General features: G+C 37.4%; 1 long non-coding RNA gene across 2 annotated transcripts; it reads left to right on the top strand.

Annotated features, from left to right (window-relative positions):
* The first annotated feature begins 2,266 nt into the window (after positions 1–2,266).
* Positions 2,267–12,269, top strand: LOC128653316 (uncharacterized). Of its 2 annotated transcripts, XR_008401349.1 has the most exons (3): positions 2,267–2,609; positions 9,436–9,532; positions 12,053–12,269. It is a non-coding gene; the product is annotated as an uncharacterized LOC128653316 (long non-coding RNA). The 2 variants fall into 2 exon arrangements; XR_008401348.1 differs by lacking the exon at positions 2,267–2,609 and having other exon boundaries at positions 7,359–9,532.
* Positions 12,270–13,607: the final 1,338 nt, after the last annotated feature.

The following is a 13,607-nucleotide window of genomic DNA, read 5'->3' as shown; positions in this document are numbered from 1 at the left end:
AAAGTGTATAACAGAAAAAACACACACAGCATATTTCAATTAGGCTAAATTAGAGGTTTAAACAAAGCTTTTAAAAAATGAATACAAATCAGGCAATTCCCTCACCTTTTTTAAATTACATTTTGTGTATCCTGTAAGGTCACTCACTGCTTATCATCTTATTTGTAGTTTTATAGGTCCCATAGGTTTCCTTAACTCATTTTATTATACATACTTCATGTCATACACACACGCAGTGTCCCACTCACATAGTGTTCCACACACACACAGTGTCCCACTCACATAGTTTTCCACACACACAGTGTCCCACTCATAAAGTGTTCCACACACACACACAGTGTCTCACTCACATAGTGTTCCACACACAGTGTCTCTCACACAGTGTCTCACACACACACAGTGTCACACACACAGTGTCTCTCTTACACACACAGTGTCACACACAGTGTCACACACACACAGTGTCACACACACACAGTGTCACTCACACACACACACACACACAGTGTCACACACACACACAGTGTCTCACACACACAGTGTCTCACACACACAGTGTCACACACACACAGTCTCACACACACACACACAGTGTCACACACACACACACACACACACAGTGTCACACACACAGTGTCACTCACACACACACACACACACAGTGTCACACACACACAGTGTCACACACACACACAGTGTCTCACACACACAGTGTAACACACACAGTCTCACACACACAGTCACACACACACACACACACAGTGTCTCACACACACAGACAATTTTGTTCTGCTTAAGAGTCCCTTCTTTTGGCTCCAATAAAATAAAGACAGAAGTTGCAGTTTATGTGCATTTATTAGCTGTATAAGTATTCATAGGTTAAAAGAGAAAGCAGTATACCCCTTAAGAAAACAAAAATGACAGACTCTGAAGTACTCCTGAAAGCCCTTACACCCAATGTAAAATAAATCACTTCACACACATACCGGCAAAAGCACTGGTGAGCCGAGTTCTGCCTCTCTTCTACTTCTGATTAGAAAGAGGTCATAAAGGAAGGGAGGGTGGGGTTAAAGATTAACAACAGGGAACAGGACTGGACCATGCTTGTTTGTTTAATGCTAAACGCAGAGAGAAAATGCTGTGTGTTATTGTGGGGAAAAAAATGTCCCCCCTGCACCTTGAAGAGAAAGTTAGAGCTGCATTTTAATACAGTAAAAAATTAGCCAGCAGACTGAAAGTAGATGAGGCACTATGACAGGCTCAAAGTCTCTTTGACAGGAAGATGTGCACACTCCGGCATAGATTACAAGCAGCAGTGTTGTCCCACTAATAAAATATGCCCCCACAGCTCTCACAAAACATACCTCTACATCGCTGCTCTAACACAGCACTTCTACACTTCTATAATACAGTGGTGCTGTGTGTGTACAGACAGATCCTCTCATGCTGCTATTCTCAGAGTGCGATGCCTGCTACAAGTATTTGATTTCACCCTGCCCCGCAAAATACAACATAACACTATGCAGAGAAGTGCACAATTACATCCGGAACGAAAATGAGGAGAAAGAGCATTGGGGAATAATTAGCCTGTAACACTTTCTTGAATAACTGCGCATGTTCAAAATCAGCGTGTGCGAGCAGGAAAAGTTATTTACGAGTCGACTGTGATTGGAAAAAGATAATGTACCAAAACATATATGCAGTAGTGGGCGGAGCTTAGCGACCATTTTAGGAGTCTAAAAAACGATAAGTATTTAAATATTTTATATACTTCTTACAAGTTTATAGCTGTGTGAACAGTTGAAGGATGCTTCTCTGGTATGCACTAATACATTATTAAAATTTTGTACTGGGTATAGACTGTCCCTTTAAAGGGATAATCCAAAAACAATTGAAATGTGCATCTTTATTTTTCTGTTTGAAAATTAGCATTTTTGTAATTAGAAAACTTTTTTAGTAAAATCTATCACTGTTTTATTCTTTTATATGAGAGATGTTACTGTTAAGTGTATGAAATATACAGACATTAGCAAACAAACTGCATCTGCTTGTGACTTTCTGATATATAGCAGTACTAGAAGGGTGCAAGCTGTATTTTATGAATTGCTTTGATGCTGTTCAGAAGCCTGGCAGGGGTTAATATTTTGTGTTGTTTTTGGTGTGGGTTACAGTATTTGTGCAGTTTAAAATAACTATGTCCTGCTATGTAGATGCTGAAGGGTTAATAATGTAACCATGCTTGTTTAATTTGGCCCTACATTAAAAAGTATTATTCATATGCAAGTGAGCTGTTAGGGTATTTTATTTAACATGCATTACAAAATACAGTAAATATTTTAGGTAATTAGTGATTTTAATCTAATTTTCTTGCTGCAAATGTTTTAATTTACTTTTTGAAATGATTCTACTGTGATCAAAATCTTTAACGTAAATTAAAAGACTTGCAGCAAGAAACTGAGATTAAATCCTTATTCCCTAAAAAAGAATCCTTGTGAACAGTCCCTTTAATATCAGTTGCCAATTATTTTGATCTAGGGCAGTGGTTTTCAAACCTGTCCCCAGGCCTCCCCAACAGGCCAGATTTTCTGGATTACCTTGGATGAGAGCAGGTAAATAACCATCAGCCAGATTACGAGTTTTGCGTTATGAGCGGCTCGCTACTAACTTGCAAGTTATTTCCACCGCTCACCTTTAATAGCGCTGCTATTACAGGTTTGCAAAAACCCGGCCGTTAGCAGGCAATATGGCAGCGTTGAGCTCCATACTGCACACAAATACCAGCGCTGGTTTTACGTGCTCGTGCACGATTTCCCCAGAGACATCAATGGGGAGAGCCGGCTTAAAAAAAAGCCTAACACCTGCAATAACTCCGTAACGCAGCCCCATTGATTCCTATGGGGAAAGAAAATGTATGTTTACTCCTAACACCCTAACATAAACCCTGAGTCTAAACACCCCTAATCTTTTGCCCCCGACATCGCCGACACCTACATTACCATTTTTAACCCCTAATCTGCGGCCCCCAATGTTGCTGCCACCTACCTACACTTATTAACCCCTAATCTGCTGCCCCCAATGTCACCGCCACCTACATAAATTTAATAACCCCTAATCTGCCGCCCCCAACGTCACCGCCACCTACATAAATGTATGAACCCCTAATCTGCCACCCCCAACGTCACCGCCACTATACTAAAGTTATTAACCCCTAAACCTCTGGCCTCCCACATCACTAATACTAAATAAATATATTAACCCCTAAACCTAAGTCTAACCCTAACACCCCTAACTTTCATATAATTAAAATAAATCTAAATAAAAATTACTATCATTAACTAAATAATACCTATTTAAAACTAAATACTTACCTATAAAATAAACCCTAAGCTTGCTGCAATATAACTAATAGTTACATTGTAGCTAGCTTAGGTTTTATTTTTATTTAACAGCTAAGTTTGTATTTATTTTAACTAGGTAGACTAGTTAGTAAATAGTTATTAACTATTTACTAAATATCTAGTTAAAATAAATAAAAAATTAATTTACCTGTAAAATAAAACGTAACCTGCCTCACACTAACACCTAACATTACACTAAAATTAAATAAATTACATTAATTAAATACAATTAACTAAATTACAAAAAAATAAACACTAAATTACACAAAATAAAAAAATAAATGATCAAATATTTAAACTAATTACACCTAATCTAATAGCCCTATCAAAATAAAAAAGCCCCCCTCCCAAATAAAAAACCCCTAGCCTAAACTAAACTGCCAATAGCCCTTAAAAGGGCCTTTTGCGGGACATTGCCCCAAATAAATCAGCTCTTTTGCCTGTAATAAAAAAATAAAATACAAACAACTTCTATGGAAGTCCCATTGAAAAATGAATTTTTGAAAGGTGTTGTAGTTACGTTGCGTGACGGCCAAAAAAGTGTGCGGTACAGCTGTACTTACAAGACTCGTAATAGCAGCTATAGTGAAAAAGCAGCGTTAAACTCATAACGCAAAACTCGTAATCTAGCCGAAAGTCTAATAAAAAATTATTTTAAAAAAATATTGCACAAAAAACCTTTTAAGGGTTAGGCTATTGGCTAAGAGGTGGAAACGTCACCTCAGTCAAATACCGTTCTGCCGTAGGTTGCCTTAGCAGCTCAGTGCGGCAAACGCTGCAAACAAAAAAAGGAGCTTTCAGCATGAAGTATTTTATACGTCATGAATGAAAGTCCCCTTTATTTGTTCCAATGGTAAATCCTAGTGTTTCATAAACGCTAGGATTTACCATCGCTTTAATATATATGTACACACATATAGACATATATGCTTTAAAGGGGCATAACACACATTGAGATCACAATATAAAATGTTTAGTTATGCAACTTTGCAATATACTTTTTATTTTGCACCATTTACTATAATTTAAAGGGCCATGAAACCCAAGGTTTTTCTGTCTTTCATGATTCAGTATAGAGCATGAGATTTTAACCCTTCAGTGCTAAGCACTTTCCCACCTTGGTGCTAAGCTTTTTTAGTTGTTTTTTGTTTTGTTTTATATTTTTTAAAATATATATTTATTTTTTTCCTTTTTTTTTCAGATCCCCAAGACTTACACTGTTGGAAAGGTTAGACGATTACATTTCCAACAGTGGGTCTTGGGGGTCTGTAGCTGCTTAGATGCCTGAGATACAGGCTTCTAAGCAGCATGCCCCCTGCTTCGATATTTAACATTGTTAATGTTAAATAAAGTTGCACGGTGACGTCATCAAGTCATTGCGTGTGACATCACCATGCATAACGTGAAGCCCCGGTGATGCCTGTCACTATGCAGGCCCAATCGCCGGGGTAGGAGCGGGTGGGAGCCCCCAGATCTCCCTCAAGGTGGGAGAGTGCTAGCGACGGCTCTGAGCCGTTGTTAGCACCAGAGTGGGAAACCCTGTGACAGCTCAGAGCCGTTGTTAGCACTCAAGGGGTTAAACAATTTCTCTTTTTCATGACACGATGAGTCCACGGATCATCTTAATTACTAATAGGATATTCACCTCCTGGTCAGCAGGAGGCAGCAAAGAGCACCACAGCAAAGCTGTTAAAAAGCTCCTCCCTTCCCTCCCACTCCAGTCATTCTCTTTGCCTACGTTAGTGCTAGGAAGTGGTAAAGTGAGTTGTTAGATAAAATTCTTCAATCAAGAGTTTATTATTTTTAAAGTAGTGCAAGATTGTGCTGCTTTGTCCTAGAGTGTAGCCGTAGTCCATATCAGTCTCTTCAGTAGAGCAGCGGTGGCTTTAGAGCAATGGGAACTTGTGGGACATAATTCTCACTGCGCCTCCCATGTAATTTACTTTTATTTCTCCACAGGTTGATGTGAGGGATAGGACCTCTCAAGCCTGTGAGCTGCCTTGCTGTCAGGCAGATACGAGGTAAGTGCTGCTTTTTTATTCTGGGGCCAAGGAAACAAAGCATCTCAGAGATAAAGGTGTGAACATTTATTGGAAAAATGAACATATAAGGCTCATACAGGAAGGGGCGCTTTATGTTTGGGGACTACAGACTCTCCTAGACTGGAGAGGATTTTAGACAGCCATATCTGCAGGCACTGGGGCTGGGAGTAAAGCTTTTTCATTTGCTCTGGTGGCTTGTGTCTCCCGACGGCTTTACTTAGCAAACAGGCCGATCGGGAGATGAGGTGCATATAGTAACGCCCACGATGGGCTTCAGTTCAGTAGCGTGTCACTAGAAACGCATGGTTTCCAGTTAAGCAGGCGTTTCTTGCATTATCCGTTGGCACTATTCTTATTGCTGAGGTCCGGATCGTTCCTGCACCACAAGAAAAGGGACATTGTTTAGCAGTCAGGTAGGCACCTCAGCAGGGTTACTGAGGTGAAAAGGTGTCTGTAGTGTTCAAATTGTGATATTTTCATAATTGACATAGTTGGGTAAAAAAGTTACCTGTTTAAATTTAAAGACACAGTAACATATTTTCATTACAAAAATTTTAATTCATTTTTGAGGTTTTTTATTTATTAATTTACTCATTGTGAACAGTATGGACCAAGGAGACTTGCAAGATATCACTTGCTCCTTGTGTTTTGATGCAAATGTGGAACCACCTATCCCTTTCTGTCCCTCATGTATTGAGAGGACTTTAAATTATAGGGAAAATATTTTTTCTGAGCAAAATTTTTCTAAAGCCGATACTGTCCAAGAGTCTTATGACGAGGTTCAAAATATGCCGCAGCTTTCTCCCCAAGCGTCCCAAATGTTACCTCCCTCACAAGCAGTGCCATGCACTTCTGCTCTAGCTCCCGCTGGAGTTACCTTAAAAGACATAGCTTCTCTCATGATGCGTTGTCTGCTTTTCCAATGTGGCAGGGAAAGCGTAAAAAGGAAAATCAGACATTTAGTAAGCAAGGTTTCTGATGCAATTGTTGCAATTTCGGAGGTGCCCTCCCAGAATACCGAAGAGGAGGATACCGCTGTAGCATCTGAAGGAGAAATTTCAGATTCAGAAAGTGTAATTCCTCTGGCTGATTCTGAGGTTGTATCTTTTAGGTTTAAGCTAGAACACCTCCGTCTGTTACTTAGGGAGGTTTTAGTTACTTTGGACGACAGTGACTCCACGGTAGTGGTTGTTCCTAAGAAGTCTAGTAAGCTGAACAAATATTTCGAGGTTGCTTCCTCGACAGACGTGTTTCCGGTCCCTGACCGAGCTTATGAAATAATTGCTAAGGAATGGGAGAGACCGGGCATACCTTTTTCTCCCTCTCCTATTTTTAAGAAGATGTTCTGGTGGTCCCTTGGACCTTCAGTCTAGCATACCTATTTCCTCCGTTTGCTCTTCTTCCTCGGGTCATTGCTCTAATCAAACAGGAGAGGGCATCGGTGATCCTCATAGCTCCAGCTTGGCCTTGCAGGATTTGGTATGCAGATCTGGTGGAGTAGGCATCTCTGCCACCTTGGAGACTTCTGTTGAGGAAGGACCTTCTAATTCAGGGGCCCTTTCTTCACCCAAATCTAGTTTCTCTGAAGCTGACTGCTTGGAGATTGAACGCTAAATTTTATCCAAGCGGGGGTTTTCTGACTCGGTCATAGAGACCATGATTCAGACTCATAAGCCTGTAACTAGAAAGATTTACCATAAGATTTGGCGTAAATATCTCTATTGGTGTGAATCCAAGGGCTACTCATGGTTGGTTTTTCCTTTCTATCCTTAACTTCGGTTGAATGACTGGAGTGGGAGGGAAAGGAGGAGCTATTTAACAGCTCTGCTGTGGTGCTCTTTGCCGCCTCCTGCTGACCAGGAGGTGAATATCCCATTAGTAATTAAGATGATCCGTGGACTCATTGTGTCAAAAAAGAAATACATTTATCAGGTAAGCATAAATTTTCTTTACATTTTACTTCTATTATCTAATTTGTTTTGTTCTCCTGGTATTCTTTATAGAAAAGGATACCTAAGTATGTTCAGTAGCTGCTGATTGGTGGCTGCACATGTATACTTCACGTTATTTGCTCACCCAATGAATTTAATAGCTCCCAGTAGTGCATTGCTGCTTCTTCAAAAAAGGATATCAAGAGAATTAAGCAAATTAAATAATAGATGTAAAGTGGAAAGTTGTTTAAAATTGTATGCTCTGTTTCAGGGTTCTTCAAACTTTTCCCCCCAAGACCCAGTGCCATGATACCACATACCTTTAGGACCCAATTTTTATACTTGGTCTTGAAATAATTTTGTAAGAAATAAATAACATTATAGCTGCAATTTTTGGCAAAGAAACTAAAATATGTGCATGCTTTATTCCTGATTATAGTCAAATATGAAAGCGTTGTAAAACGTAATAACACACACACTCTCATACAACACACACACCACACATTCTCATACAACACACATTTCCATGTAACACACATACCACACACTCTCATACAACACACACACTTTCATATAACACACATACCACACACACTCTCATACAACACACACACTTTCATATAACACACATACCACACACACTCTCATACAACACACACACTTTCATATAACACACACTCACCCCATACACTCTTACAACACACACATACACACACACTTTCATAACACACGCATACCACACACAAACTCTCATACAACACACACACCACACACTCTCATACAACACACATTTTCATGTAACACACATACCACACACACTCTCATACAACACACACTTTCATATAACACACATACCACATACACTATCATACAACACACACACTTTAATATAATACACACTCACCCCATACACTCTTACAACACACACATACACACACACTTTCATAACACACGCATACCACACACACTCATACAACACACATACCACACACTCTCTCATATAACATACACACTAATACAACACACACACACTCTCATACACAACACATGCACAGCACACACACAATCTCATACAATACACCACACACACTCCTACAACACACACACAAGTCAGGACCCAGTACACATGGAGTTGTGACCCAGTAATGGGTCCCGACCGATGGTTTGAAGAATCCTGCTCTATTTTAATTATGAAAGAAAAATGATGGGTTTCATGTCCCTTTAAAGGGACAATCTATTCGAAATTAAACTTTCATGATTCAGATAGGGCATGCAATTTTAAACAACTTTCCAATTTACTTCTATTATCTAATTTGCTCAATTCTTTAGATAGCCTTTGTTGAAGAAATAGCAATGCACATGTGTGAGCTAATCACACAAGGCCTCTATGTGCAGCAACCAATCAGCAGCTACTGAGCATATCTAGATATGCTTTTCAGCAAGTGATATCAAGAAAATGAAGCAAATTAGGTAAAATAAGTAAATCCGAAAGTGGTTTAAAATGACATGCTCTTTCTAAATAACGAAATAAAAAAAAATTGGGTTTCATGTCCCTTTAACTCTGAATAATATGGGCTTTTACTATGCTGAAAATTGGTAATGCAGGCTTCAGACCTCAAATGATTAACAATAGTCTGTATATCTTTCTAATTGGCTTTAGCATGGACTTTGTGCTAACATAGAACAAGGAAAGGCATACTGACAGTATGATGTGACTTTATGATAACATACATAAAACGAGGAAAAGCCTACTGACAGTAGGATGTGACTAGAGTGACTGTCACATGAAGTACATCAGGATTAGCTCCTCCAAATAAGGAAAATGGTGGTGAAATTTGGCCACTGGAAACTTTTGCATAGACCATTACATTACAGGCAAAGCGGGCAAAATAATGAAAGTATAATGCAAAGTTGTTTTATTATTTATAATTAAATAATTAATGTTATAATCACAAAGTGTATTATGCCCATGTAACGGGACAGACTATTGCTGAACAGACTTTATCTAATTATTTTGCATATCTAACTTTATACTCATTTATTTGATGTTGTTTTCTATTACAGAAACATGTCAAAGGGTCTATAAAGACATTACTGACCATGAAATGAGAAGATGCATAGGGGATTGCCAATCCCACACAAGAATTGTTTGTGGTCACAGGTAAGCAGTTATGTTTTTTCTTGTTTAAATCACCCCACTGAGTCATTTCTTTTATAATTGTTTTTTGTTTTTGTTTTTTTATATACAACATGCTTATATGGATGTGATACAGCAGGGGAGTGTTTGTTTCTGTCTATACAACATGCTTATATGGATGTGATACAGCAGGGGAGTGTGTGTTTCTGTTTATACAACATGCTTATATGGAAGTGATACAGCAGGGGAGTGTTTTATTTCTGTTTATACAACATGCTTATATGGATGTGATACAGCAGGGGAGTGTTTTATTTCTGTTTATACAACATGCTTATATGGATGTGATACAGCAGGGGAGTGTTTTATTTCTGTTTATACAACATGCTTATATGGATGTGATACAGCAGGGGAGTGTTTTACTCACTTCCCTGATCCTCCCATGATCATAAATAGAGCAGCCATGTTGGAGTTTTCTCTGTGCTTGGATTGAGCTGACCCTTTGAAAGGAATGTTCCATTTTGATAGTGATGCTTCGTTGTGACAGGATTTTTATTGCACTATCAACTAATATCAATTAAAATGTTAATGAATTATAAATCTTGTCTAAAAAGAAACATTCTTCAAACAAAGGAATGTTTCTATCACAGGAACAATAAATGAAACTCCCTTTACAATTTTCAGTGCTTCAGCAACATGCAACTTAAGATAAAACAATATATATTTCTTTAAAAGAGCATATTAGTAAAAAAATGCATGCTCTAATTTTTTTAAATTAATTTTAAGACCATCAACCCTGCACTAACCCACAAAGGGATTAAACACACAGTAGAAGTACTTTCATTATTAATTTTGTCCCCTTTTCCTGTAATTCTATTCTGAAGTTGTGAGCTTTTCAGCTCCTGTTAGAAATGGAAGTGCAGAACACTGTTATATTCCACACAGCCATTGGCTGCACACTCTAGTTATAAATTTATAACTGTCCCTAATTGGCCACAGCAGATAATGTAACCTAAGTAAGATCCCATTGTTTTATAGACACTAAAACTTTACACTTAGTTTGTTAATGTTTAAACACCAAATATAACTTTAAAAAATACATCTACATGTTATTCACAGACTAACCTTTTCTTTCAATGCTTCATTCTATCTAGCATTTATTTAGGGCTAGATTATAAGTGGAGCGCTAATTTATTGCGCGCCCACAAGTGGACAAATGTGCCCTTTTGCAGGCACGCAATAAATAACCAGCCATTAGAAGTGTCTGGTTATTGCTACTATATGCTTGTGGTAGCAACTAGCGCTTATAAAATTAACCAGAGATCAGATCTCTGGTCAATTTTATAAATATGCCCCAAATGCCCCCAAAATACAGTGTAGTGTATTTTATAAAAAAAAATACAAATTGTATTATTTTTATGTTTTAATAAAATATTTGCACTAGGTAGTATTTTGGGGGTAAAGTTGGTCGGAGTTGGGTGTTATATTTGCTGCATCGCTGAGCTACTTACCCCCTTCACTGCACTTAGATTCTGAGCTTGCGTAATTTTACACTTGAGTTGTAATACCAGCTAATATTAGCGGGCGCTGGTATTACTCAATGGAGCACTAATATTGCTTGCACGCAAGCAATATTTAGCACTTCACTTGTAATCTGGCTCTTAGTGTTTAATGTCCCTTTAAATAAGCAAGCACCTCACACAGCATGGGAGTATCACAGAAGTAAATAGAATACTGTCTTACTAAATGCTACTCTGCTATATCATTTTCCTTTGGGAAGGGAAGTGGGGATATGAAGATTTAGAATATGACACATCTAGATAGCATATTACTTAATATTTTGTAAAAGGAAAAAAACACAATTGAAAAGGAAATAAACTGCACATTGTGACTTTCCCTCTTTTATCTCCAAAAGTCTAGGAACACAACCAAAAATGTAAATTACAACATAGGGTATCAAATAGTGCACATTGATTTCTAGAGAAGTAAAATATAAATATCTTAAGGAAAAAAAGTCTCAATATAGTAACCCTTTAACGACTGAGATGTACCATGTATGTTGCCGCTCATTAAGGGTTATATTTTTTTAAATAGCACGTGTCCCGCCACAAGTGGCGGTACTGCGCTATTATACCCTCCCTTCTTGTCATCGTAAATAGTGTGGCCTCAACACTGGCGACGAGACCGCGCATTTAATAGCACTTCCCTATTCAAAGCCGAGTGATGTACAGGGTACGTTGCTAGTCTTTAAGGGGTTAAAGTATAGGTTCTAAGCATCCCATTGGCAGGTAGTGATCTGTTTGATTAGGAAGGAACGTGGCCAAATATGTTAATATCTAGATGGAAATTGCATTGATATGAGAATTTATGCCAGTTAAAAATACAATTCTTTTTTAGTATTCATCACAACCTTGAAGTTGAAATAAAGGCGTGTTATTTTTTTTGTCAGATTTACTTGTTTAGTTCTACAAATTAAAGTTCTGCTGTAGACTAAGCAATTAGCACAGAATGCCCATGTTTATGTAATATTTGTTTTTATTTTTACAGGCCGGTGCCAAATTCAAGATCATAGAACAGATACAGATGGACATCATATTATATTTTTGTTGTTCTGTCAACATTATTGTGCATCTGCATTAAACTTGTACCCTAGGCCTATACTATAAGTTATTCTCTGGTTTATTACAATGTCATATTTAAAATGTTTTAATACCTGGAAAATTTGAAGCCTAATAAAACTTTAAATTATTTTTGTAAGAGTCAATGCTGTTGTTTTTATGGAGTCATTTCTAAAGGATTTTTTGGTGAATATTTTTATCTTCATACAGTATTGAGGTTAACAGATCATATTTACCAGACAGGCAAATGCTAATTTTATTAAAATCAGTAAAATATAAAAAATAAATATGATTTTCCTAGTTTAACTTCTGGTAATAATTGCAGTTAGTTATATACAATAATTATTTTTTATATCTGCACAGATATGGAGAGATCTGTAAAACAAATATTCATAAAGAAAATAATCAATTAAAATGACGGCCAAAAAAGACTGAAAGGGAGGTAAAAACATGAAACATAATAACCATGGTCAGAACTGAAGACTGATTTATAAGTGGAATGCCTTAAAGGGGTGTGCTGTAAAAAGGGGCCATACTGTACCTGAGATAATGGTATTAGTGTTATAATATAACTCTAATATAAGAATACATCAAGTATTCAACTTAAAGGGATACTAAACCCATTGATTTGCTTTTATGATTCAGATAGAGCATGCTATTTTCTAATGTACTCCTATTATAATTTTTTCTTCGTTCTCTTGCTATGTTTATTTGAAAAAGCAGAAATGTAAGATTAGGAGCTGGCCCATTTTTGTTTTAGCACCTGGGTAGCGCTTACATATTGGTAGCTACATTTAGCCACCAATCAGCAAGCGATACCCTTGTGCTGAACCAAAAATGGTCTCTTGAACTTACTTTCCTGCTTTTTCGAATAAAAATAGGAAGAAAACGGAAAAAAAATTGATAATAGGAGTAAGCTAGAAAATTGCTTAAAATTGCATGCTTTGTCTGAATCATGAAAGAAAAAATGTGGGTTTAGTGTCCCTTTAATATATTACCTGTCATAATATTAGTTTTATATATGAATATATATTACCTCAGATAATGCATGGATACAACTTTAAGATCAATTAAATTCATACAAACAACTTACATAGATAAACTTTTGCAGGAAAAAAACATTTTATTATTAATTTGTAAATATGATTGACGTAAATAATAGTAAATTTGTAGTGCTCTTGTGCAGACACTGCTCTTAATTGTGATATATGTGCCAGAGATATGCTAAAGATTTGTAGTTGACTTGTTAGAGATTTGTAACAGACTTGCAGAGCTTTTGCAGTAGACTTGAAGGGCTCTTGCTGTTAAATTGTGAGAAATTTGCTGCAGATTTGAAGGGCTATTGCTGTTGACTTGTCAGAAATTTGCAGCAGACTTGCAGAGCTCTTGCAGTTGACTTGCCAGAAATTGACAACAAACTTGCAGAGCTCTTGCAGTTGACTTGCCAGAAATTGACAATAGACTTGCAAAGCTCTTGTAGTTGA

This window comes from Bombina bombina, chromosome 3, assembly GCF_027579735.1.
Source record: "Bombina bombina isolate aBomBom1 chromosome 3, aBomBom1.pri, whole genome shotgun sequence".
In the NCBI taxonomy this organism is placed as follows: domain Eukaryota; kingdom Metazoa; phylum Chordata; class Amphibia; order Anura; family Bombinatoridae; genus Bombina; species Bombina bombina.
This window is presented reverse-complemented; position numbering and strand designations above follow the sequence as displayed.